The following is a 27,950-nucleotide window of genomic DNA, read 5'->3' as shown; positions in this document are numbered from 1 at the left end:
GTTGAAAATCATAAATCCTTTGCATTTCCAGAACTTACCAGCTGTCAACATGAATTAATTATGAACATAACTGCATGCTATGGCATACTAATGATTTTTTCCTAATAGAGTTGTCTGTGAATTTCAGTTGTGCTAGTTATACAATAACCTACTCATCTTTATGGCCACCTGAACCCTGCACAGTAGAGTTAATTATACAAAAAATTAAATAAATAAATAAATAAATACATAATAATAATACTAAAGAACACACACACACACACACATACACACAAGTTGCTAGGCAGTTCAATCAAAAGTACAAAGGTAGTGTTCTCATAATACAGCATTGAAGTTGCTAAACAGTGAGATTTTGTCAAAGATTGTTCTGGAACAAATCCTGCTGTAGATTAATGAGGCCAAAGACTGCTCAATAAATTTACTCAAAATGAAATATATGTCATTTTTGACCACTATAGACATCAGAGCCAGTGGTAATTTCCAGAAGATCTGGCCAAGGGAAGGCACTATTGGCGGGTTTATGAGTGTTGAACACCTTATCTAATTTCAAATTTTGAAACAAACTGAATAATTGAGGTCTCTTGAAAAACTCTTAAAACTACATTCCGTGACAAAAACAGTATTATTTTTGAAATTGTAGTGGATTTGGCCACCTGCCATGACACTCACGGTGAGTCATTGTTTAAAGCATTGTTTTCAAACTCAATTCCTGTAGGGTCACAGCTCTGTACAGTTCAGCTCCAACTAGCTCCAAATCACACCTGCTTGGAAGTTTCTAGTGATCCTCGATTAGCTGGATCAGGTGTGTTTGATTAGGGTTGGAGTAAAACTGTGCAGAGCTGTGGCCCTCTAGGAATTAAGTTTGAGACCAATGCTTCAAGGCAAGTCATGGTACTCTGTGGCCAACTTTGAAATGTAACTTTGAAACATTAACACAGATGTATTATCCCATGTTCGTTTGTATACCGTCTGCAAGGTTTATGCACTCAGTTCAAGTCTATTTCTCTGTTTTTGTGTACCTCAATAACTATTGTTATTATTAGCAGTAGTATTAGTATTATTGTACATGTCCCACACCTAGTTGTTAGTGTTTATTTTTGTTCTGGCATGTCACCTAGATTGCTGTACCCTGCAAATGTCAGCGTAGAGTTTTCACTTTGTATAGATGCACTTAGTTTGGGTCATTTTCCCATCTCAATTTTAGCGTCAGTTTGACAATTTTCAGAAACCATACAGTGTCACCCTGCATCTTGAAGCCTTCTCTTTCTGCTCATGGATCAGTATACACTGTCAGCATCTTGTGGACAGTTGGGAAGCAGGAATCCCACCTGTTAATGATGCGTGCGTGGTATGTGTGTCTGCGTTGTCACAATCCAGCGGCCGCCATCTCCCCTCCTCTTTGGAGAATGTTGAATATTTCAGATGTTGTTTACCTGTCACTTTCTCTGTGCAGCTGCAGGTAGATATTCACTCTAGTGAGGTTCTGTCAATAAGACGGCCTCCTATCTTAACCTCAGCAGGACTGCAGAGCGAGGGATTCAATTATTGATGAATATTTTATTTGTGAGGGCTCTTACTTGGGTCTAGGAACAGGCTCTGTTGGTTATGTGTGCAAGTACATGTGTGTGATTTTGAAGGATGCATCTAGACATGCGATTCAGAGTTACTGGGTATAAAAGAAAGGCCCACTTCATTTATAATGTTGTTAAATACAATACATTGTTAAATCAAACAACAACAACAAAACAAATTCAAGTATTTTAGAAGTGGTTTATTTGACTTGTGTGCTGTGATGCAGTAACTTTTTGTGAGAATTAAGAAGCCTTATAGTAGTCAAACTGGACTACATTCAGATGTATATAGTGCTAGTAGTAATGCAATTTTTTTTAATGCTGTAATGGTGCTTTGTGTCTCTGTTGGAGCTTGAAAGCATAAGTTCATGCATTGAACAGCAGTTACATGGAACAGAACTACCAGCACCCATTTATTCAAATAAAAAAAGAGAAAGAAAAAGAAACATCTTCTCACATTCAGCTGCGTTTAGTTTAGCAATTTTGTAAATATTGATTTGAATATGAATTGAACAGGAATTGGAAATAATGAGACAGAAATGGAATAATGAGTCAGTGTTTAGTACTGTTTGTGGCTGCCAGCTGTTTTAAGTGCATTTTATCCTCATGGACTGCATAATATTTGCCAGTTCTTGCTGTGCAATTTGAACAGGAGGTGAACAGGAACCCTGTGAATCTGTCTTTTGGTGTTTTTCAGAGTCAGTCGAAAGTTCTCTTTGCTGTCATAAGTTATTGTAACTGTTAGAACTGTTTATAGCAGATCCCTTCTTTGTCCCCTCTTTTGTTTTCTTTATATACTGATTATATACTGAAGACATATTCTGTGATTGGATCTCTCAGAGTCATGGTCAAGTGGATAATTTTATTCAAGGTGGTGATGCTTCATCTTTAAATATTAATGCTTCTTTAAACAAAATAGATGTTCATTGACTTTTGTCAGAAGAAAGGTTTAGCTGTGCTGCTGCTGTCATTAAGGGCCAACATCAGGTTGCAGTGGTCAATGAGTAGAAATATTTAGGGACTGTATTTCATGGTAAATTAAAATTGAGGCAAATCTAAGGATATTCTTATATTCTAAGGGCCCAATGATGGAGAGCTGCTCCACAAGGAGAAAACGCAATTTCTACTGAGGGGGAACGCAGCCAGGATTTCTACCATGGGGGAACCACTGGAATGCGATTTGTACAGCCAAGGACCGCGATCACAATTTCTACCGAGAGGGAGGCACCAAACCCTAGTCGTCCCCAATACAATTTTTACAGTTATACTAATGGGATTAAATGCATTTGGTGTGATGTCAGAATCATGGTGACCAACAAGTACTCATGCTAAATTTGCTGGAGGCATAATGATAGCTTGATTTAGTGGTTGAGGTCCTTTTCAGCGTTGACCTCACTTTTCTCCCAAGAATTCAGGCAGACAAATTTGCAGAGGCCTGGAATCTTCATCCACTCTCCTTAGAAGGCAATCGAAGTTCAGAGCAGCTTTGGCACATTGGACTGATACACACAAAATTGACCAGTCTGAGAGATATGTCACCACGCTGCTGTTTATGCAGTAGCCTAAATGGATTTTTAACTATGTATCTGACTGCAAAATCATTAGGACATTGAAGAGCCAGATCTAGATTGTGACATAACAGCTTCTTATGATGAAAATTTCAGAGCTATAGTTCAAGAATATTAATTCCTTTTGAGTTCGGATGGGTTGAGGGCACTCAAACACCTGCTGAATTCAACTGATCCTTATATCCCCATTAAACAGCTGTATTTGATTTGTCAGTTTTTTCAGCAAATACAGGGGGAAAAAAATCACTGCTATGCCCTGGTCTAGATATGGCTCTTTGATGTTCTAAAGATTTAGCAATTGCAATTCATAACTTTTGTTGCTCTAGTGGTTAATAAACAGAACTGTGTCTTCTGAGTCTTTTCTAGCCAGAGCTACTTCACGCAGATGCAGTGGTACCTACTTAAAACTGTCTGAATATAAATACTATTTAGAATATTATTATAGGTGTACTGTAGTAATTCAGGAGTCAAAAACACAGTTTGGAAAATGGATGCATGGTGTACATTGCTATTATTTTGAATACAAAAACGTTTTGGACTGCAGCTTTAAATACATCATTGAAATCTACTTAAAAATCTACATTAAAATCTTTATGAACAGCAGTGTGGTGACAGTAACCAATGACATTTGAGATTACTAAAACAGCAAGCCCCCCTTGCACGGCTAACAAACATAAAAGTGTTCGCGGGAGCAGGTGAGAGAAGAGCGCAGGAATGATCACACGGTCGAGAGCTTGTATTGTGCACAGATGACATGTAACTCACACGCATGGGTTTGAAATGAGCTCACGGGCATCTGTTTCTTTGCGTGTAGATTTGTGATTTACAGCATGCATTAGCATCTGCGGCGCACTCGCATATTAATGGTATAGATTTGCCGCCATGTAATACACTTGTTTTATTAAATCTATTTTAAGATTTTTTAAATAAAGAATTTCTCTGTGTGGCAATTTGAATTTAAAGAAGGGGTACATTGAATAGTCTAGTTTAAAATTGCTGCAAAAAAGAGGGGACTGACTTAAGCACAAATGTACTAACACAGAATGACTAAGAAGGGCCAATTTGTCCTATCTAGGAAGAACATAGTGGAATATGGGAAAACTGTGATTCCTTTGTCTTAAGTCGTATTGGTCAAAATTATTGATTTCTTTCATTTTGGCCAAAAATCATTAGGATATTACATAAAAATCATTTTCCATGAAGAACTTTTGTAAATTTCCTACAGAAAAGATATTAAAACTTAATTTTTGATTAGTGATGTGCATTGCTAAGAATATAATTTAAACTATACAACACATTCTGTTTATTGTAAGCATGCTGCAGACTCAACCTCTTTATAGTACATTATACCTAATGTCCTTGGTATGAACAGGCCTTAAATCATGTACATTCCATTACAGTTCAAAAAGCTCAAACATAAAAATGAAAGAGCTATAAACAAATGCATCTTGAGCTTAACTGTCTTGTAATTTTGTTCAGCTATTTCTGTTGCTTTTTACTGTATGAGTGATGACTCTGGCTATGCTGTCATGAGTTTTGGTGCCTTGTGATTCGAATCTGCCTAGTGTTAGTCTTTTTCTCCAGCGTGGCTCGATCTGAGGCTGCTAGTTTAATTGCTGTGTAAATACAGCCGCAGAGATTGAGGACAGACTGCCACAAACTGAAACCATAGCAACAACAATTACCTGTCTTGGGATGGAGGAGACTAATTTCTCAAGACAGAAAATCATCTGAAGAATTTATCCGCCTGAAGGGATACTATTTAAAATGTATCTTTATCAATACAAGCAATAAAATGGTTTTGATAATCGTAAGTTCATGAGAGGTTATGTTCAACAGGGCATGCTATAGTGCTGCTCCTTCAGTTTGACTGGAGGCAGATGTGGTTCCAAGGGTTGCATGGAGTCCTCTGTGTTCAACAACAGCCTTTAACCATTATTCAGTTCACAAACAGAGCTCATCTTGTTCCATTTCAAAGCTAAATTGCATTTCTTATTTCATTTAAAAACAAAAATGCCAGATGGATATTACCTTTGAGTTAAATATCTCATTATGATGCATTATTTGATTAAACTAATAGTAATTAGGATATTTAAAAAAACATAACAGAAAAGAAAATAATAGAAAGTATTTTCTCTAACTTGTATAGCTTACAGTAATGCAATTTCACATAATATTAGAATATTATTAAAAATAAGTAAATATAACAAAGACGACATATCATGACTTATGTCAAGTCATTTCAAATACCATGCTAGCTAAGCCTCAGAGGAGACAACAGAGCAGAAGATTTATAGATTTATTTCCTGTATATTGCTGCCGCCACACAGATCTAAAATAGACATGTCATTTCCTTCCCAGCTGTTTACCTTCACGGACGTAACCTACTGTGTGTTTTTTACGTAAACTTGTGTGTGAATGAGAATTTAGTACTCACATGCATATATCAGACTTTAATGAATATGATTTTGAAATTAATATGATTAAAAAACACACGGGTTGAACGTGAATGATTTCAACGTAAACATGATAATCAAAACCAAAACCATGTTTTTAGCAGATTCTAGCTGTAATGCTGCAGCTCTATTCTGGAAAGGAGGTGTCCAGCAGCAGCTCATTTGCATTTAAAGAAATAGACACCAAAATCAGAGCGCTTTTGCTTTCACTCAAAATAGGCATTTTCAAAATTATCTATTGGGTATTTTGTGCACAGACACATTTTGGAGACACCAGAAAATTATATTACACTTTGTAAAAAGGGGCATATGCCACCTTTAAGGGAATAATTTAAATACGGTAATATAGCGTTATCAGCATATGTTAAAGTAGAGCTGTCCATTAGTGCAACTTCAGCTGTCAGGTTTTTTCTTTCACCTTCTCTATAGTGCATTGATATTCACCTTCTTGTACAAAGTTAGCGTGTTGTTTGCTTGATCCCTCTCCCATAATATCAATTGGTTACAAGCCACATACTATGCACTTTATTAAAATTACTTAATTTTTTTTCATGTTTATTTTTCAGTGTTAATGAGCATAATATAGAGAGTTAAAACCAGAAGAGAGAGCAATTTATTTACACAATACAGACTACAAGACAGAATTTTAGCACATCTGCGTCCTTATTAACAATGCATAGACAGAGTAGCCTTCTTCCAAGTCATCTCTTCAAACTGATTAAAATCTCCTCTTCTATTTTGTTTTATCAGGACTGCTTTTGGATCTGGCTGTGAGTACAGTGTTTGTCTTGTACAGCCGAGCTCTGAGCTTGCCAAGGCTCATACTGGCTGAAATCTGTTCTCCGACTAAGCTTCATTAGTTCAGTTTGAGATGTAGTTGAATGTGCATTCTGAATGACATATGGAGGTACTTGCGAGCTGTTCACAATAAAAAGTTGTGCTCGTGGGCAACAGGGGTTGTGTAGCATTCAGAATCGAATGGAAAATGGCTTTTAAATTGCAGTTCGGCTCCTGAATTTGAATTTTGCTTGTTTAAAAGTCAACGTTAAGCGCTGTAATTATCAAAGAAAAGGGAAACTAAGATCTCAATGATAATGGTTCTTATTTCATTCATTTGAAAAATCAGGAGGGGGAGCAGAGAGCATGACACCTGCCTGCAGTCGAGCAGCGAGGGGCACGAGGAAGGCAGCACCAGGCAGAGCAGTTTCGCCGTCCTCATGCTGTCCCTAAGAACTACAGTCATTAGCCGCACAATTCAGCATCTCTGTAGGGGCCACACTCCGCTCCACTGCATGCCTGCACAAATGAAATGACTTGCCGGTAATGGAATGGCTGATTTCACAGCACCGTGGCCCAAAACATGCAGCCTTCACACAGCCCGTCAAGGACAAATGCAGCTAAGAGATGCTAATGGTTTGCTTCGATGTTTGATGGATTTTATGAAGCAAGAAAGGAAAATCACAGTGATTACGGAATGCATTTTTAGCCCAATGAGACGCTAAGTGAGATATATTACCGTATAAATTCAATTTACCGTGTGACAGCTTTGAAATCCCAGAATTCCTCTCTCACATATTGTTTGGACTCGGTGCGTGTTTGGATTTCAAGGACGCGGGGAGGGCCGTGCTTTTGTTCTTACAACATGTAGGCAATTTTTTGTTTTCTGTGCACAAATTGCCCAGATCCATTTAGCATCTTTTTGTGGGTGTATGTGAGGATACACTTTATGATGGCGTGTTGGTTGTGGTTGATTTATGATTGGGTCTGTAGAGGGCCATAAAGTTGTGGAGTGGCTATCGTTACCATTAAAACATCTGAGTAAACAAAAAAAGTTTGGTACAGGGACATTTCTGAACTAGTTTTTCTCTGCATTGCACAGGGGGGGTTTGCTCAGTGATTCCAATGCAATGACCTTTATCCGATTTTAGTAAAATAAATACCTTGCACATGGGATTTGGGAAATGGCGTATTAATGATTTTATATTTTATGTTTTTTTATTGTTTTATATATATATAAAAAAAAAAAAAAAAACATTTTAAAATGATTCAGCAGGAGTAAACTTGGCAACACTTTAAAATACATTGATCCTGGAAATAGCCATAGATGCCAAAACGAACAACTAAATAGTTTTACTCAGGTAGGCCTTATTCAGTTGATCAAAAGTACATTAAGACATTGTACTTTAAGGTTATATTCATTGGCAATGTTCTGTTCTGTTTTTTTCATAATCTCAAAGTTAAAACAATTCTTCAACTATAGGCATCCTTTTTCATTTGGAGCGACAAGCTAAGGACAATATTCATATCAGGGCAATAATAATTTGATAGTAATGTAGTACCAGGTACAACAAAGAACAATGAATTAAATTCAATTCAATTCAATTCAAGTTTCTTCGTATAGCGCTTTTTACAATGGCTATTGTTCCAAAGCAGCTTCACAAAAGCAAATTATTACATAACAAAAGCAAATCATTCCACAGACAAAAGCAAATCACTACACAGCAGGATGCGTTACAATACAGCAGGATGAATTACAATGCAGAAAGTTCAAGATAGAATTAGTCCAGACAGAAGGTTGAGTTTTCCTCGACGTCATCGCAGGAAGGTCATCTCCTCACTGGGTCCACTGGAGAGGCTCGGTAACTCCGGTAACTCGGTAATTAAAAATGTGTCCTACTTTTTAAGCATCATTAACAGTTTGTGAGTAGTGCACTTATTGTACATTTACTATTGTACCGTGTTCCTGTTGTTCTTCCACACATTTTCAATTGTTTCTTAAAGCATTTATAATTTTGTACCTAAATGGAATTGTATTACTGATTCTAGGTGGTGAAAGTGACAAAAAAGCATGCTTGAAAGCATATAGTAAAAATTCAGTGCACTGAATTGTACTACTGCCAGAATAGTCTCTTTTTTTTTTACTCCAGACATCATGATATTCTCCCTCCAACGTTTTTTGCATTTCTTTAACCAGAGTTCCAAATCATTGCCCAACTAGCCTGGTGCTGAACAGCTGTGTCAATTTTAGTGCCATGACATTAATTCCAGACTAAGCTATCATCTTCCTTCCACTCACGCTTTCCAGATCGACTAACACACGACATCCTGTCTTCCCTTGTGTCTGTATTAAGTGCTGAGGCCACGCGTTCTGATAGGTAGTGCCACGTATAGCCATATTTATTGTGACAGTTAAATTACAACCTTGTAGTGCAGTCATCCTTCACTTTGCACATCTCTATATCTGGACTCAGAGTTCACACGAGCACACTCTACCTTTTGAGATGGAGACTTCCTTGTGATACAGTGCAAGTGAAAGAGTCATTTCCTTAATCAGTTTTATTTTCTAGTTAAAATTATGAAAGCATTTTTGCACCTCAGAATTGGAAAATGTATTGTACTTTTTTTTTATAATAATAATTCAACATTCTATTTCATAAAATTCTTCATATATCACAATTGAGACTATTTGTTGTATTTATTGTTTATCTCAATGTTCAACCTAAATCTTTCTCCTATTGCGACTTTCTTGCAATTGTGAATCATTTACTGTATAATGTACAACTTTAAATTACATAATTAGGACTGTGTCTCGTAATTATGACTCTATGAAGTGCATTATTTTGAATTATGTGAGTTCATTTGTGAACAATTTTGCCATATTGTGCCACTTTATATTTCATAATTGCAATTAGGACTATTTCTCATATTGCTGAGAAAACTAAATATTTTCATTTTACCTGACATTTTTTATTTTCTGTGTCACTCACAGTGGACTCTATGAGGCCTATGAAGTCTAAACTTTTTTTTCGTTTTTTTTTGTCTGTCATGCTTGTCTAGGCTTATTATATTAGCGGTTGTGAGGTACAATACAGATCTAAAAATGTTATAATGGTTTAAATAATTATAAATGACAATAAAGGAAGCTTGAGAATAATAAATAAATAACAATTTCTCTTGACCTTGGTCTTGACTTTAAACTCAGAAGTCCACTTCTCTTCACTCACACTGTTCTCTCTCCCTCTCTCTTTCATTTCTTGCCCCTTTTAAATGTATTTACTTTCTAATGCTATTCGTTTTGTACTGGCTCCACAGAAGGTGGCATTTAATGACTTATAGTCAGAGTATGCCTCTTAGACCCGCCGCTGATGTCTGAGTTTTTAATGAACAAGACTCTGTTACTTACTGCCTGACGACTGATAAGCGCCACTGATGGAAAAAAGACAGAGGAGAGAGGGGGATTTCAGAGTACAGAGTACAGAGGAACAGTAGCGTAAAAAGTATAAACAGGTTAATGAAGTTGAATAGTGAGTGGAGAGAAGAAATTTAAAGCAATTTAAGAAGACAAAAAGAATGTGGTTAGAGGTTATTTAGAACCTGGTGAAAGGACCAACTACTACCGGGCACTGCAAAACCCCGCATGTACCATACAAACAACAAGAAACATCTGTTAAAAAAGAAACAGAAGAAAGAAAAAGCAGTTAAAAGAAACAGTCTTGGTTCTGCCCTCTCAGTGGGAGAACTTCAGCACATCGTGATCCTTTTTCTTACCTTTAGCTAATAAGCCAGTATGGTGTTCTTTTTCTTTTAGCCCAGACAGTATTGTGGGTAAATGGCTAGCACGAGGATGTGGAGATTTGTTTGTACTGCACCTTGAAATGTGTCCTCGGATTGTCCCGACACGTACCAAGTGACACCTTGTCAAATGACTTGTCAGACAAATTGAAATCTTCCCTTCTGATTTTTTTTCTGACAATTTGAAGCACCCCTTCTTGACCTTTTTTCTGCTCAGAACAGATAAAGCAGATAAAGCCTTATGTTGTCAAGAAGCAATATTGATATTTGGGACAAATAATCTTCTTTGACAAGCAAGAGCAGCAAACCACTTTAGCATTACATTTATTATATATTATAATATCATAGATATTTTAGATTGTATGTATGTATGTATGTATATATATATATATATATATATATATATATATATATTATTATATATATAGCATTAACATTATGAGAAAAAGTTAACTACTTACTGTATATTATATATGTATTGGTTACTCTTTTTCAATATAGAAAAGTACCATAAATATGAAAGAAAGATCCAAACATAAAAATATATATATATAATTTAAACAAGGCATTTTAGGAAGGCTTGGTCGAGTCTTAACTTTTATAAAGATCTCTCTTTTGGTTTGGCACTTTACTGTTTGCTACTGCCAAACTGTCTTTGCAGTTTGCAATTATGTAATAGGCAGCTACTGTTACTGTTACTACCGAATACTAAAGTAGGTAATTACTTTGTATAATGACACCTTAAAATAAGCTCTTACTGAAGAAACATTATACAAGTTATTAAAAAAATAAACAAATCAAATATGAAAAGTAATGCAATTCACTGTAAATTACGCACTCTTTTTCTTATCCAGAAACAATGTACTGCTGTAAAATTACATGTAATGTGCAATACATTTTCACTGTATATAGCAGGGCAACTTACCATTGACCAATTAAAAGGTTTTTACTGTAGCATTTTAAAATTACTGTCATGTTATACAGTGCACCGATCAAAGAACTTTTACAAATGAACCGTGGTGAAATGGGTCAGCACTCTACTCTAACTAAGCGCTTGATTAAATCAATCTTCATGCAATTTTCATAGCTTCTTAACTATTAGTATATAAGTGAATAAATGTAAAATCTATTCATTTGGTGCACTTACTGCATAACCAGTCACTGTAATAGTTTCGTTTATTGTCTACCTTTCTGTAATTTCCCATAATTGATGGGACTAGCTCCATCAATGCTTTTCTATTGATTTTCCAGATGTTTTTCACCATTTGTGATAATACTGTATTATTCATCCCAGAATTGGTTGGCTTGGTTTATGGCTTTGAACTCTTCATTGAAGTATTTTCTGAAATTCATGTTGAAAAAAAGAATGGGAAAATGCATTTTTGTATAGAAGCTGCAAGTAAGTACACTCTTGCGCACAAGGTTACACTTGAAGTATCCTTTTTAAGCCCTTTTTAGAGCTTACGCACAGAATTCTTGGTTCTTGCATCCATTTAGTCATGTAAAGCCATCTTTACACTGTGAAGTTATGTGTCTTTTATGTGCATAACAAGTGTTGTCTCTGTTCAGTCTGATATCTAACTTTTATGTGCTATTTTATTTTTGAGAAACCAAAGCCTAGAACCTAAGCATTCAAGAGCAAAGTGACTCCACTGGCATTTCCTTTGGGAAATGCAAATCTACTTCAGATCTTGGAAGCCAGTCAAATTGGAGCATGTGAAAATTGCTTGGCCAATAAACGCCATTCAGATTCTGACTTCATCTGCCCTGTTAAAAGTCTGTAAATCTATTGTGCCTTTGGAAGTTCAACTGAACTTCTGTCGACTTGAACTGACACAAATGATCTTGGTTTCTGCCTCTCTCAGCCAAGTAAAAATTAAACCAACCAAAGAACTTGGCAAGCAACTTTAATGTAAGATGACAAGCCAAGTGCTCAAAACAAACCCTTTAATTGTTGGCTCTTTTCAGGCTTATGGTCTCTTACACATGTTCTTTTACCTTATTAACAATCTGCATCCGTCTGAACAATCAAACTACTGGCCTACATTCCCCAAGGTTTAAACCTCAATTCAAACTTTAAACAGCTCCTCCAGTACAAATGTATATATATATATATATATATATATATATATATATATATCTCAACAGCAAGTAATGGATGAAGAATGAAGCACCAATAAACTGTTCACATAATACATAAACAAGTGTTTCTAAGATAAGTCTCAATAGCTAGTAATGAAGACTCTGACTGCTATGCTGAACATTTATATTTATATATATATATTGATAATATATATATTATCAAACTGAGATAGCTGTAGTTCTGTTCAATAGGTTTGCAAACTTAAACTTTCATCCCTGTTAAATCTACATTCATATCCTTGAAAGGTAAAGACTATAACTACTGGGAATGTGTCTCATAAGCATATTGGATATGCATTTATGTGTAAGCACATTGAGGGCCCACCATAAACATTTCAAATCAAGTCGAAAATTTATGGAAAGCCAAATAAGCGATTTCATGTATAAAACCGATGTAATGTATGCTGTGCTGCTGTTCTTAGTCAGCACTTATGGATAATTTGCAGTCTAGTCAGGTTTTTGAAGAGAAGAACGGACAGGAAAGTATTGCAGTACTACACTGTGTTAATGCTAGCACTTCTAAAGCCATATGATAGCTTTGTGTACGGAACAGACTGATATTTAAGCCACTTTAATTTCTGCCCTTTTCATCGCCATCGCCCTTTCACATTTGCACTTCTTGCATTGTTCTACATACTGTTTCTACTTCTTTTTAAGTGTGGTACACTTATGCCTCTATGCAATTGTATTGTTTTATTATGATTGACAACACTTTTATTCAGATATTGAATTTAAAAGAGAAATCAAGGAACTTTTTTATTTGATTCATAAGATAGAAGTAATATGTAGGTCCAGGTAAACTGTCCGTTTGAACCATGTATCTATGTGTTACATCTGTTTGAGAAAGAAGCGTTGACACTAAGGGGTTTTTTTTTTTAGATTATGTGGGTGTCAGCATACACTGGATTCAAAACCTTAAGGCTTTTTTAATGAAAGATAATGGTTGATAATGGTTATTTGTGCTCATAAAGGTTAGAACAAGTGATTCATTATTAGTTATACACCTTACAGAAGCAAGGAAACACAAAAAGCCCTTGACTTTTATTAAGCCCATGCAGTAGAAAAATTAATTGTCTATTCATCAAACATTAGAGGCAATTGTGAAGCTATTAAAGGTTGTTAGACATTTAGCGTTTCTGCACCCTGCCATTCTTTAACATGCCTATTAATGTTAATTGTCTCAAAAGTCTGATTTTCCAGAATGTACATCCTGCTTCGAAATTAAAAAAATAAAATGCCGTACATGCTGGCTGTGGCATAATGCAGGCTTCATTACTAATGTTATCTGCTAGGTTGTTAAAGAAAAGAAGAACAGTTAAAGCTGCTTGTGCAAATGAAATGAGCTGTAAGCAGGGCATACATCAGGCATCACCCTGTTTTATTTCATTTTAAATTTAATTGCCTGTATCCAAAATATATATTACCTCACAAAGGAAAGTACTGAGTATGCCAACATGTTGTGCACAGCGGATTGCCAAATACAAGTGGGCAGCGCAGATACAGTGACTAAAGCTAAACTGGACACTTTTGAGTTTGAGGCATGTTCTTATTGAGGTCCAGAATCCTGCCTCGCTGTCTCTCAAGCAGCTAATTTAGCAAAACGTTAGATAAATCATTAAGTGTAGAAAATATGCACTGTGATTTGCACTTTGTCAACCCTGCATACATAGTCCATAAATGTTGTCAACAGTACTGTTTTAAGCAGCACCAATGCTTCATATTTTGTTTTAAACTACCTGGTCTCATGGCATAAATGTACACAAATGACACTTTTTTTGCGATATGCAAAATACATACCGATAAGTATATACATATCACTGCAGTCTCCAAAAGTAATGAACATTAGAGGCAGTAAAACGTCTATTCCTTTTTAAACTAATTTACAGAGTTTCAAAAAAATATTAATATGCTAGCAGATTTGAAAACTGATGATTTTTAATATTAGCATCACAGATATATAGCTTCATGTCTATTTTCATAGCTGGTTTCTAAACCACCGCAATACATACTTGTAGCGTGATAAAAAACATCTAAATATCTATTTCAATGTAACAACATGCCAGGGTTCATGTATTGAACCCATAGCGCCAATCAGTGGACATTTCTTTTGAAAACTGCAGTGATATGTATGTATTTCATGTCTCACAAAAAAGTCCCCCAGGTACGTTTATACCACGAGACCAGGTTGGTTTCAAATGTAGATTTTTCATCTGCATACTTTTGATGTATTTTACACTTTTTCACTTGCATTAGCCTATGTTTAACAAATGTAGTCAGTTTTATTCATTTCTTTTAATAGTAACTCATTTGCTGCACTTGCATACACTTGAAAATTCAGTCAGCATAAAACAGCTATTAGTCTGTTTTTAAAAAGTCATGTTTACACTTTAGACTAACTGAGATAATACCTGTCAGGTTTTTGTAATGCTGGACATGCACCTATGCATGGGCGCCTTTTTTAACGTGTGACATATTTAATCATTAAAAAGTTTGAATGCACCATAATTATTTTTTTTTCTTGGTTGTGTTCACAAACTCACATTTTGCACATTTGTATGAAAATCATATTATGTTATTCTCATAATAATTTCTACTTTAAAGTGACATAATTTACCATTATGTTGTGGTCTAGAAGAACCAGGAAAAAGCATTAAGACATTAAGAAGACATGAAAACCCATAAGGATACTGTCTAATATCTAGACATTCTAAAAGTAAATGAAATGCCAGAGATGTGTCAGAGATTAGCCTACTATATATTTTTTGCCTCTATTCCATACTGTGACCCAACTCACACAGCTCTTTAGGTGAGAGGAAACAGCAGTGATGGGCTGGCATGATAACACATTCTCAGCAGGAGCTGCAGACTATCACAGAATGTGTGTGGCAGATCTGTCCACACCATGTCCCGCACAGTACAACACACCACAATACGCCACCTGCTTCAAAGCCCTCACAACAGCAAAAAACAGGCTTTTTGCCAAAGAGATAACAGGCGGGATGCGGAGGGACATTTTGTTAGCCTTCGTTTCCTCTCAACATTCCTCCAGGAGCTGCGAGACGCGAAGAGTATTGCTGACTGCTACCAGAAATGCAATTACTGTGGGGAGTAGGAAGCCAGGATGCACAACACTGTGAGGGAAATGTATATTTTATTAACTTACAACCCTGACCTTTCCATTGTCTCGCAGGAATTCTTCAGACAGCCTGAATGTGTGCGAAAGTCTGTTTAATAGAGAAAGGGAGTCTCTCATATAGCCTGGAGCAGGTTTTCCTGGTGACATGCTTTGAAAAGGTGAGTTTCAGACTTACGGGGTTTATGAGGGTGAAAGGTTAACAACCCGGATAACTCAGAGAGGACAATCAAGAAAGGGAAGCCTGGAAATGCATATATGTGTCTTGAAAGACATGTAAAATTGTGTGTGTTATGTGCTTTGTGTGAATTTGGGTGTGTGATACTGTTGCAAAGGTGAAAGATGTGCGTGTGATAGCGGAGGGACAACTGCTCTCTTCACTCATTGTGGCTGATAATGTCAGCAAGCAGGGACAACAGGAGCACACAGGTGTACTTGAGGACAGGTCTGTCTGACTGCCGATAAGCCGGACAGTCTCTAGGTGGTAGCAGGATATGGGATTATTAACAACGATAAAGACTATTTGCACAGACTGGCTGCACAAATGTGGGCATGGTGTAGCAAAGCATGCCTGTCTCAGATTTTACATAGAGATTGATAGAGAAACTGATGTGATAACTCAAAGTCTTTGCGCTGACCCATTTTCATGTACATTGTGGATTTATGGATGCAGTCAAGCTACTTGCTGAAACACAGAGATTAGAGCAGCTGTATTTTTTGCTGCTTCACCCAGATCCAATATGTTGTAAATTTTAGTGTCTTTCAACATTAACAGGCTGTTTTTGTCTGTTGAGACATTTCTGGCCTGCTTTAAAGCATATATTCATCTCTGCTTTACAGCCACTATATAATTAGTGGTTGGATGTTTGCTTCCTAATGCTCTTGTATTTGCTGAATTCTAGAAGATTTTATATCACTGTAATTGTGATTACAACGTTAAAGCTACTACAACATAGATACATAAATAATCTGTTGTGTTCAATGTAAATTGCTTATTTAAAGAGCAGCAGGCTACTGAAGAAAACTACATTTAGCAGGTGACTGTCTTCTTAGTCTTTTGACTAATACAGGGTTAGACACCCACCTGTGGAGTTTAGCTCTTAACCCAATTAAACACAATTAAATAGCTAATCAAAATCTTGTGAGGATAACTTAAAGACTGAGGCATGTGTATGTGGGTAAGTTGAAGCTAAACTCTGCAGGACATTAGCCTTCCAGTAGTAGGATTGGACACCCCTGGATGAATACATTAAAGTGTACACATACACAATCCATTGCCCAGTATTTTCTTTAGTTTATTTCTTAATTTACCCACTGGCCCATTCGGTAGCTGTATGAAGATTCGCTTCACCAAAATCTCATTTTCATAGAGATACTGATGAAAGAGCTAGGACGTTCCCCCTGGGAAATAGTTTCGGACCTTTCAAACAGATCAAAATTTTGGTACAAGCTGATTATTGAAGGGATACTTCTTCTACAGCTACTTGAAAGGATGCCAGATTTTCCCATAACACTGTTCACTTATCGTTAAACAATGATTATTTCTTTCTTCTCCATTCATCACTGGACCCTATTTAAGAGCAAAATCTTGCCTGCATATTTTGACTGATCTTGTCCCGAGCTCTATTAAGTTAGTAAGAAAATACTCTTTTTGTCACTTCATTATTTCTTTGCACTCTTGTTGACCCAACCTTGTGAAACTCGTCCGGCATCTAATTGGACCCAACACGCTTGCGAAGAGTTAACACTGGCAGCTTATCTGAAGGGAGAAAAATCAAGAACGACAGACGGCTGATGAAATACAGTACTTTCCAGAAGTTTGAGCACTTAAGTTCACATTAGAGCAGGTGTTCTCAACTCTTGCTTTCAAGGTCCACTGTCCTGCAGAGTTGAGCTTCAAGCCTAATCAAGCCCAACTGCCTGCCACTTTCTAATCCTAAAGAGCTTTATTAACTTGTTCAGGTGTGTTTAATTAGGACTGGAGCTAAACTCTGCAGGACAGTGGATACCGAGGGCATTGGTTCCCAACTATGGTCTTGAAATTCCATCAGCAATGCCAATTTAGTACTCAGTCAAATTAAACCTGATGCAATTAGACAGATATCTAGATCAGATAAGGAGAACAGATTAAGGAAACACACAAAATGTGTAATATCTGGGTTATACCAGGAACACTGGCCGGGAAACATTGCACAATAATGGAGAACTTACCAGAGTGCACTCAGAAAATGAAGATTGTCTGATTTGTTCTTTTTGTGGGACATTTGCAGCACTGCTTTGGAAGATGAAAATCAGAGCATACAGAAAATCAGAAAGTAAATTCATAGGCTTGATCTGAATAGGTTAAACCGTTCTGACACTATTCTGATATGCATCAGCATTATTATGGTACATTGGAGGCATACATACTTCTTAGGTTCTGATGGATTATGCCATTTAATATCCTGAAATACTGTTCTGTAGGGCCAATTCTCCAAATGTCACCAAAGAGCTGTTCATGTTGTGCGGTCCAGTGGATATCCCAGGAGAGATACCCAGACACTATGGTGTTACAACACTGTAAGAGGATGTTGCATCGGGTGGCTTTGGATGATGGATGGGCCTTGGACCTCACGCTCTAATACGTTCTCTTCAATCTCAGAGGTGCCTTAGGCTTTGACCGGTTTCACCCCTTTGAGTTTCTGTTTTGGTGGCAGCCTCTGGGTCTCCATGTCACAGACAAATCCATGAGGGAGAAATGGATTGAATGAGTCATGCCCTTAGTACGTGAACACATGCCTGAACCCAACAGCAAGAAGCAAAAGCCTCTGCCAATATGCTACTGTGGACCTTGGTGGTCCACTTTGACAACTTTAAGCAGGTGACGTCCTACACATTCCTCATGATGAACACCTCTCATTGAGGCTGTAGCTGAGTTCTGGACCACTGACTCTAAAAGTGCTAGATAATTTGGGTCCTTGGGTCTAGAAGCTTGAAGTAATTAATTCACCTAGACATATATGCCTTAGTTTTTTTCTTTTTAGTTGACTTGCAGCTCCACAATTTTTCTCTAAATACAGCACAACATCATCATAAGTGATTTATGAATAGAGCATGATTTGCATAATTCTTTTAGCCAATCGAACAAGTAATTACAAAGTACTTATTGTTTTAGTGTGCAAGCACAGACACTGCTATCTGCTATCAAAGAATAAAAATGACCTTGGTCAGTAATCAAAGGAGAAGTGAGCTAAATCATTATTTTAGTATTTATGCTTGTTATAAATACACAAAAATATTTTGTTTAGGTATATATTCTAACATTAATTTTCATGCTCATGATACAGAAGTAATATTGTTATGCTTTTAGTGTTTTTTTTCTTCAGTTTGTATTAAGTAATTTCTGAAACCACTAGAGGCAGTGCACCCAAACATTATCAGTGCATGCAGAATTGGTTGGTTTCCAGAGAGAAAAACAAATCTGCTCTTTTATTTCTTTTGAAACAGCTTTTATGTGTTCATACACATTCTAGTTTAATTAATACATGATTACACAGAAAACAAAATTCATCAACATGTGTAAACAGTTGCAGGTTTGTGTGCATTCTGAATCATTTGGCAATGCATTATTTTAATATAAAAATAAACTTAACACATCCCTTATACAAAGAAGTTAAACAGACATTTGTTTATCTCAGTTACTGTTTGTTTTTCCCTTGAAAACCCAATTAAATGAGAAACCCCTAGTGATCCAGTGCACTTCAGTTATAAGTGATTTTCATGTTTTGTTTTTGTTTATGCTGTTTTGTCTGCACTTGATGGTTGATGTTTTTGGTAATTTATGGTAATGTTGTGTTGTTTGCTTTGCTAATGCCATTGAATCCCTGAGGGTCAGAGTACTATTGATTCCAGTATTGACAGTGTTCTACATTTCTTTTTTTCTGTATTAAAAGCACTTTAAAATTGGGCTTAAAATAGAGCATTTTCACAAATCTGAAAGGAAAGCCCTGACACGTTTTTTTTTGCTCCTCTTTTGCAGTTTGCTCATTTTTGCAGTTTATTCTCTGTTGTTTCTTTGCTTCCTGTTGGACTTAGTTTGAGTATGAGCAGTGTGTATTATCTGAGCTCCTTCTTGAACTATTGCGTTAGTTGCCTTATACCTCTCCTTGCTCAGTTGCATTCCCTTCCTCACATGGGGTGCTTGCAACATTTAACAGCGTAATTGCAAGTGTTTCTGCCTTACGCACATACAAACTTTCTCTCTCTCTTGCTCTCTCTCTCTCTCTCTCTCTCTCTCTCTCACACACACACACACACACTGTCTGTGATGTACGCCTATTGTGTTCCAATTCCCCCTGTGTAATCAATCCATGTAATTACATTGTCGTCTTCTTCCCCAAAGCTTTAATCAAGCTGTGCAATGTCCTGGATCTCCCCACACTAAGAAAGAGACTAAGAAAAGAAGTCAACGCAAGTGTGTGATTTGATGCGTATGTAAAAATGAACGTGTGATGGTGAACTAGACAATATATTAGCCTGTCATGAGTGAGCGTATCCGTATCTGGCCATCTGTGTGTGTTCGTGAGAACACGTGAATCATTGTGAGAGCGAAGAGGAGATATAGCTGGCAGTGAGTGGAGATGGTAGACCTGCTGACTCAGTCAGGGATGGAATAACTCTCCAGGCAAAGTGAAGAGAGGAAGTTTAATGCAGGGACTATGACCAGTGGAAAAGAGGCGACTCAGCCAAGGGCTGATGTTTTTCATTAATATCGGTAAGACGGCCTTGTGCTTGTTTAGTCCAAGGTTCAGAAAAATTGCTTACTCCCTCCAGGGTTATTTTGGGTGCCCCTGCAGAGACATCACAACCATTCTTTTGCAAAAGTGCTATTTCTTAAGTTTTCACTATGAAACTCCCCTAGGTGATGGTTAGGTCTAGTGGGAAATTGAATGCACTCGTCATAGCAGTCTGTTTCTTCAGTTGGGTGCTCATTGAAACCAAATTGGCCAGTAAATTAAATCCAGTGTGCACAAGACAGTTTTGTAATGAAGTATGACATGTATGTGGACAGTTGTTCTTTTTTTACCCACAGGGTTTTTTCTCTTTTTTTCTGGTTTGTTTTGAATGTGTTGGAGAGGGGAAAAACAGTGTGTTAAAATTGCAATGCAATTTATAGTTTTGTAATAGGATTGGGAACTATTTCTTTAAAAAATGATTTTAAAATGATTTGTTTCTTACAAAATCAAAAACATATGCAAAGAGTGTAGTAAGATGAACGAAACATACACTTGTTCTGTGACATACTACATACTGCTGTTTTGGAAGTATGAAAATAAACTGAAAAATTTAATTTTGATAGCATATTGTTTAATAGATAGTTAGGATCAGTAATTTGATAGCATTAATGGCTGCTCTGAAAATACATTTAGTAAGAAATTTGTTAAGTGTAGTAATGATTATTTCATCATTTGTCAGTGAAATGCATTTTTATATTTCATATATTTATTATTTACAAATACTAATGATACATGACCTGCCGCATTCTTCACGACTCCTATTCAGAACACAAAGATACTTGTGGAAAGGTGCTAACAAAACTCTGTGCCTTTTGAAAAATCCTTTCCATTATTTCAGAGATGTTCTAGAGGCCAGATGTGTGTCGCCTTGATTGTTGTTTGCTTTGCTAAATTAGAAACCCATTAAAAAGCCATTCTGTGCATTCGAATTGCTGAATTTCAGGCATATCAAAGCACAAAGCTAAATTCTCCAAGTTAAATAGATTACAGTGCTATCATGGTGTATGAACAAGCATATGAAAATTAGGTTAAGACACAAACACTGAGCCCTTGTGTTTGTCTAAGCAGAAGTTGTGCATGGGTGAACATACCCCAGAAAGCAAACAACCACACTTTACTCAACTTGAGCACCATGTATGCTCTTATCTCTTGATATAATTATTCCTATGATACTAATGCTCTCGAAAAACCCTTGACAAGCCCTACAACATGTAAAGCGCGTGCAGTGTGTGCAAGCAAATGCAGCTGTAGCGCTGCTTCTGTAGTGTTGTCAAAGCTCACAGAAAACAGTTAACTGCAGATGGAGGTTTACAGTCCATGATGAATGACCTGCCCGGTTCACTGCCACAATTCTAAACGCTTTCAGCACATGCAATTCTATAAGAGCTTCCTCCCTCCCTTTCCTGCAGGAAGTCAGTGCCCCCTCACCCCTCCAGTGTAGCCAACAACAACTGGAAGTGAACTACGGTCAGCCCTCTGTGGTTGGGTTTCTGGATGTCAAGAATTAGACGCTCTTTGGAGACTTCCTCCCAGACCTTCTGCTCTTTGATCTGGATCCCACTTTGCTGCCAAGCACTATACAATGAGCGCTGCCTTTTTGTCTCTGCTCACTTTTAAAGGAATATTGCACCCAAAGGAAAGTTCTGTCATCATTTACTCTCCCTTGTGTTGTGCCAAAACCTTTTTCTTTGGTGGAATGCAAAATAATATCATAAAAATTGTTTTTGGTGATAATTGTTATTCAGACTGGCTTTGTGATCCAAATCAGCAATTCAATGAATCATCAGTTAATGAATCAAACATATCTGCTTAGAAGAACTCATACTATCCTACTATGTTTTTTTAAGTACTATCTTTTTTTTCTTTTCACTTTATCTCCTTCATTCTGCATTAAAGAAGAATGGCCTGTACTGTACATTTTTTAGAACTCTTTTGAGTTTCACTGAAAAAAGTGAGTCAAACTTTTGAAACTGCATTTAATTATAACAGAATTATTTCTTTCTTTTTTGCTTTTTCATTAAAAAGTGAACATCTGTTAGTTCAGACAAGTTCAGCCTGCAGATTTAAAGGTGTTCTCGGCCCCTTGTTTTACAAGATGCTTTTGCACTATTGTAAATGTGCATAGCTCACAAGACAAGGGCAAAACAAAACAACTACAACATGCATCTTCTATAACACCTCCATGGCTTGTGGCATGTGCTATGAGCCGTGAAGGTACCTGCAGTCCACAGGATTTTGTCCTGCACTCTAATTTAATCTTGTTCATGTAACATCTTATCTAATCTAGTTCCCCACCGGCTGCCTGTCAGAGAAGCATATGCTTATCCACCCCCTTCGCTGCCAGTGTAAACAGCCTATAAACCTGTGTTTAATTAAAGCATTGCCCTGGATTACACAGCCCTGAGGCTGACCTGACAGTGGCATGCAGCAATAACTTTGGACAGGATTGGCTTGATGTTGGATGGGTAAATCACCTGCCATTTCTCTTCTATTTGCTTCAGGCTGGACAAGGAATAAAGGAATGAATCTTCAATGGGATGTGGTGTCTGAAGCTTGAAATGCTTGTGGACACACTCTAATATTACAATGAACAAAATCAGTATGAAAATATTTAACCTAGAGAAATGTTTGTGGATGAGTTCACTTGAGACAAATGACAGAGCCAATTTAATAGGTCTGTATTGTTTGTTTTGCTTTCAAATAGGCATTTGGAAAGATAAAACAGCTTTGGAAATGACTTTGGAAATGGCTGCTATTAGAAATGCTGGTTAATTATGTTAAAGCAGGCATGTCATGAACAGTTATTGAAGCCAAAAACTTCTGAAACGTATTAACTTTGCAGAAGTGATTATGTGATTAAACCTTGTGATGTTTCTGACTGTTCTGAAATATTTTGAAGGGAGAGTGGTTGAATCTAACTGTTTGTATGTTCAATTTATTTGTGTCTGGGTTATTCTTTAGACAAGAATGTTTCCTAAGCATTTGAAGTGTTTTGTAGTCATTTACTTCCGGCATCTACATAAATGAGTTTATGTTTGTGCGACTTATTCGGGATCCAGCTTCACCTCCAGAAGAAGTATCCAACTTTTTCTTGATGTAAAAATGAGCAGGGACATTTGTAAATTCTATGGGTCTAGCTTCCAGTCTCATACACGTCCAGCTATTTTTAGCTGTACAAAACAGTTCGTTTTGCTGCTTGATATTGGAAATTGGTGTGTGGTTATTTTATTTTAATGTATTATTTGAACACACTGGTTTGCAGTGCACAAACTACAAGTAATTTTTTTCAATCTTTGCAAATCGCCTTTCCTAATAATGTGCTAGTTAGCAAGTTCCATGCCGAAGGTGGCTAAAGTTGAAACTGCTCAGTGAACTGTTCTCCCCACAGAAGAGAGGGGCAGGTGAGCAGTAGCTCATTATCATTTAAAGGGACATACACCAAAACTGTTAAAAAAGCTGTTTTTGCCAAGATAGAAAAGTGTTATTTTGTTGGCGCCAATAGCCTAGCCTAATATACCTTTTAAAAAAGGTGTTTTACACTACCACCGAGCAATTGTAATCAAAGTATATTATTTACTTTTCAAGTATACCTCTACAAATGCATTTTTGAATGCCGCAGTTTTACTGTTTAGTGCAGTTTAGTGTTAACTAAATCAAATATATATTTTTTCAAATATCACAGAAGTTCAGAAGTAACATTGAGTATTATTTTTTCCTTGATCTTGAATCATATGAAAGTTAATTGCTTTTAGATAACTTATTGCAAAAAAGAGTTGCCACAGTTTGTGTAAGACTAAGTGGCAGGACTTGCCATAGTTCACACTGCATCCATTGTGCCACCTCTCTCCTACTGAAAATGAACTAAAAAATCACGGATGCCACATACTGTGTAAATTGACTTTTATTCTTTCCCTTCTGTCCTACATGACTTGTAATTGCCAGTAGGAAAATGCTGTGTCATTATAAAAAAGAATTTTGGTGTTGTAAACCTCAGTCTGTGTTGGCAGTGAGCATTGATTGCTTCCTGTCTACATGACATGCTGTATGAAAACTCGGACGTTATTAGATTTTAGCGTTTAATTGTATTGCTGCTGCAAGATATCGGGAACCAGAGAAGATGCTAGTTCACCAGGCCATGGAATTATAACCGCACAGCCTAATGGACTGATTGACAGACTAATTCGTAAGATCTCGTCAGCATGGTTGTCAGTGTTTTGACAAGACATTTAATTTTTGTAAATAAAATAAAAATAGAGGTGTTACCCAGGTAACACATAATGCAACCTTTATGTAACGTCATTTTTGGTAATTTCATGACTTTAATAGGCAATGTAACCACGTAATTTTGTTATCATCCTATTACCAACTCATAACGTCATCAATACATCTTCCTTACATAACAAAATAACCAAGAATGTTCCAGATATGTAATCTATTATCTGTAATCTATAATTTCATGACTTACTGGCAACGTAAACATGACGTTGCATGCTCGTAATTTCATTACCATCATTTGCAAATAAAATGTGTTTCTTTTCACCAAGTCAGAATTAGGATAATAGAGTGGCGTGACATACACCGCACACCTCCACAACTGATCACTGCATGCGTAATATTGAAAAGAAAGGAGTTATGAAACATATATTTTATTATGTGTTAAGAAAGTGAAATAGTAACACACAAACTGGCTATACCATCTCATCTGCTGAAGATACTGTATCAGGAATGCACATTTGTCTGATCAAGTGTCTGATTTTGCTTTTCTGGGGTCTTACCATTCTAAATAAATAAATAGGTTGTTCAAATAAAACAAGGTCATTGGACTCTATGATGCTATAAACCATGTGTAATATTGTTTTTATAGTAACAGTTAGCTAACTTGCTGTTGTCTGTGAGTTACCATGACATCCGGAAACATCAGCTGCTGGAGTGGAGATGACGTATCTGATATTTCTCTCTGTTTTGCCTCAGTTTTAATAAAAAACATTAAACAGCTGTATCAGTTTAGTTAAGTAACATTGTCCACAGTCTTTTGTAAAGTACTTTTGTTAATATGTATACCTTATGGTATCTTTCCTTAATTATCTAAAATGGCAAATGTTACCTTAGCATAGCTTGTTGTGTGATATCCATTGGCTAGCCTTAACCACAGGGAGACAAGAGGAATGAATTCGGTATGCCATGCTCTAAAAAACACTTATTGTGCGTGATTCAGGTGATCGGAGCTAGCACGTAGCTAAAGAATTAAGTTCTTTTTGTTTCTTCTTCTTTTATATATATGTGTTTATATGTATATGCTTAATATGTTTGTGCTTAATATAACAGAAAACGTTAGTGTTCCTGCTGGTGTTACTAATAAATGTCACACCAATTACATTTATAATAATACATTTTCAATGTGTACTGCTTTCGAAAAACAAAATAAAGCTAGATTTGCTTTGAGTATGCATCCATCATTCATTAAATATTTAGTCTCCTAAGCAAATGAAGACTGTCAAACTGTCTGCCCTGAAAATAACCAACTTTCTACAACATTGTCACAACATTGTGATTACTAACTGGCAACGTCACCAATGTGTAGCAACCTATCCAGGATTTTCCCTTCTCCTATTGTCACAACGAAACTTAGGTTGTCGAGTTATATTGCAGTTATGTCACATGTATTATGGTTAGCTGGATAAGCTTTACATCTTACAGTGGCAGTGTAGGCTGCTGTGTTCCTCTGAATTTCTATACCCACCATCATTTTCTTTCTTCCATTCAAAGGGGTGTTTTATGTGGGTTCATTCAGTTAGATACCGGCACTGCACTTTTCATTTGACCTCGACAGCAAGACTCTTTCTATTGATCTGACTGAATCAGTCATAAATCTTAAACAGTCAATACGCCCTACTTGTGTTGCAGGTTTATTCTCCATAAACTGAGCTGTGCAACATTTAGTTCACCGTTAATTAAATGTAAACCTTTTAAAACGTGAACTGCATAAAAAAACAAGGATTTTTTTTGCACATCAAGGTTACTTCTTCCACAGCCGATTTTAGGTAGGGATTTACTTACAAAGCAAATGGTTACCACAGTAACTGCAGAACATTAGGTGTAAGTTAATTAGGTACCAATACCAATGACCCTCTTGACTGCTTGACTTACATTTAATTTCCCTTTTATCTGTTTTGAATGTGGGCGGAAAGCAAAGGTATTCACAATGCAGACCATGCTTTGCTAGCAGCGTCTCTAAATATACAGTGCTAAGGAACTAAAATTGTTTTCTGGTGATTTTATATATATATATATATATATATATATATATATATATATATATATATATATATATATATATATATATATATATATATATATATATATATATATATATATATATATAAACATACTTATTAGGGCTGCAACAGATCGTAGAGGATCTGTGATCCTTATGGACCAGTCTCCATGGTTCTGCTTGTACGTGATCCACAGATTAACTGTTAACATGTTTAACGTGTTTAGCCTTGCAAGTTTACACGTTTAAGCAATTGCGGTGTGACATTGACATTGTGTTTCAGCGCCTCAATGGATAGATACATACACACACTTATGTGAAAATATCCATTTTGGCAAATATTCTGGTAAACACAATAGGTCATGTCCATGTCCTAAATGTGTACAGGTGACAGTAAAAGAAACTGAATGCGTGTTAGTTTTAGGCCAGTGCATTTAGTCCTTAAAGATACAATGGCCGAGAAATACCTACTTCTATTGCCTCTCAAGTATGTCTCTGTACTCCTTGAGTTACCAAACAAACCTACTGTCAATGAAAACCTATAGATATGTAACTGGATATGTGTGATACATTCAAAATCATCCGTTTTCAAAAAGCCATAAAATTAGTTTTTAGTAATTACGCTCTGTTAATCGAAACTCTGTACATTTGTGTGAAAAAGGAATAAAAGATGTGTACTGTACTGGTGTCACACTCTTCCCCTACGCCCTGTGGTGAGTACCCTTCATGTTGCTCTGGCCATTGCTCACAGTACATCTATTCACTCAAAATTGTTCTATTTCAGCTTCTGCCATCGTGGATTCAGGCTCCTCAGGCAACTTTATCTCAGCAACCTCATTAGAAACACACCCAAGAACTGAGAATTGAAACCATCCTGGGAAAACCACTAGGGAGTGGGTACATCAGATTCCAGTCTCTAACAATCACCTTCAATTGGGGTGTCTCCATCATGAAAAGATATCCTTCCTGGAACTGGAGGCTTCCACCGCAGAGATTGTCCCGGGACACCCCTTGCTATCCCAACACTCCCAACAGGCTAGCGTTAAAGCAGTGGCAACACTGGCTGGAGGGCACCTGAACCCTTGACAAGCCCACTGGGCCATCTTCACCCGTTTCTGGTTCTGCATCACTTACCATCCAGGAGATAAATATGTCAATGCCATTGGCCTCACCCAGTTTTAAATGCATACTCAGCTACCAACAGCTGTCTTCTGCTGACAACAGTTTAAATATATGTAAAAACAGCATATTTTCCCAATATTCCAACCTTTTGAGACTGTTTTATTAAGAGTAGAAATCCATTTAAATGGTCCATGTCTAAATATTTTGGTGCCATAAATGCCTAAAGCACGATTGATTGCCACAACAAATGCACATTTGCATTCATTTTACGCATGACTTGATTGCTCAACATCGAAAATGAACAGTGCAAACTTTAGAAAACAAATCTGAGGAATTT

The sequence above is a fragment of the Puntigrus tetrazona genome, chromosome 19, assembly GCF_018831695.1.
Source record: "Puntigrus tetrazona isolate hp1 chromosome 19, ASM1883169v1, whole genome shotgun sequence".
In the NCBI taxonomy this organism is placed as follows: domain Eukaryota; kingdom Metazoa; phylum Chordata; class Actinopteri; order Cypriniformes; family Cyprinidae; genus Puntigrus; species Puntigrus tetrazona.
The sequence above is the reverse complement of the archived record's forward strand: the minus strand, read 5'-3'. Positions refer to the sequence as shown.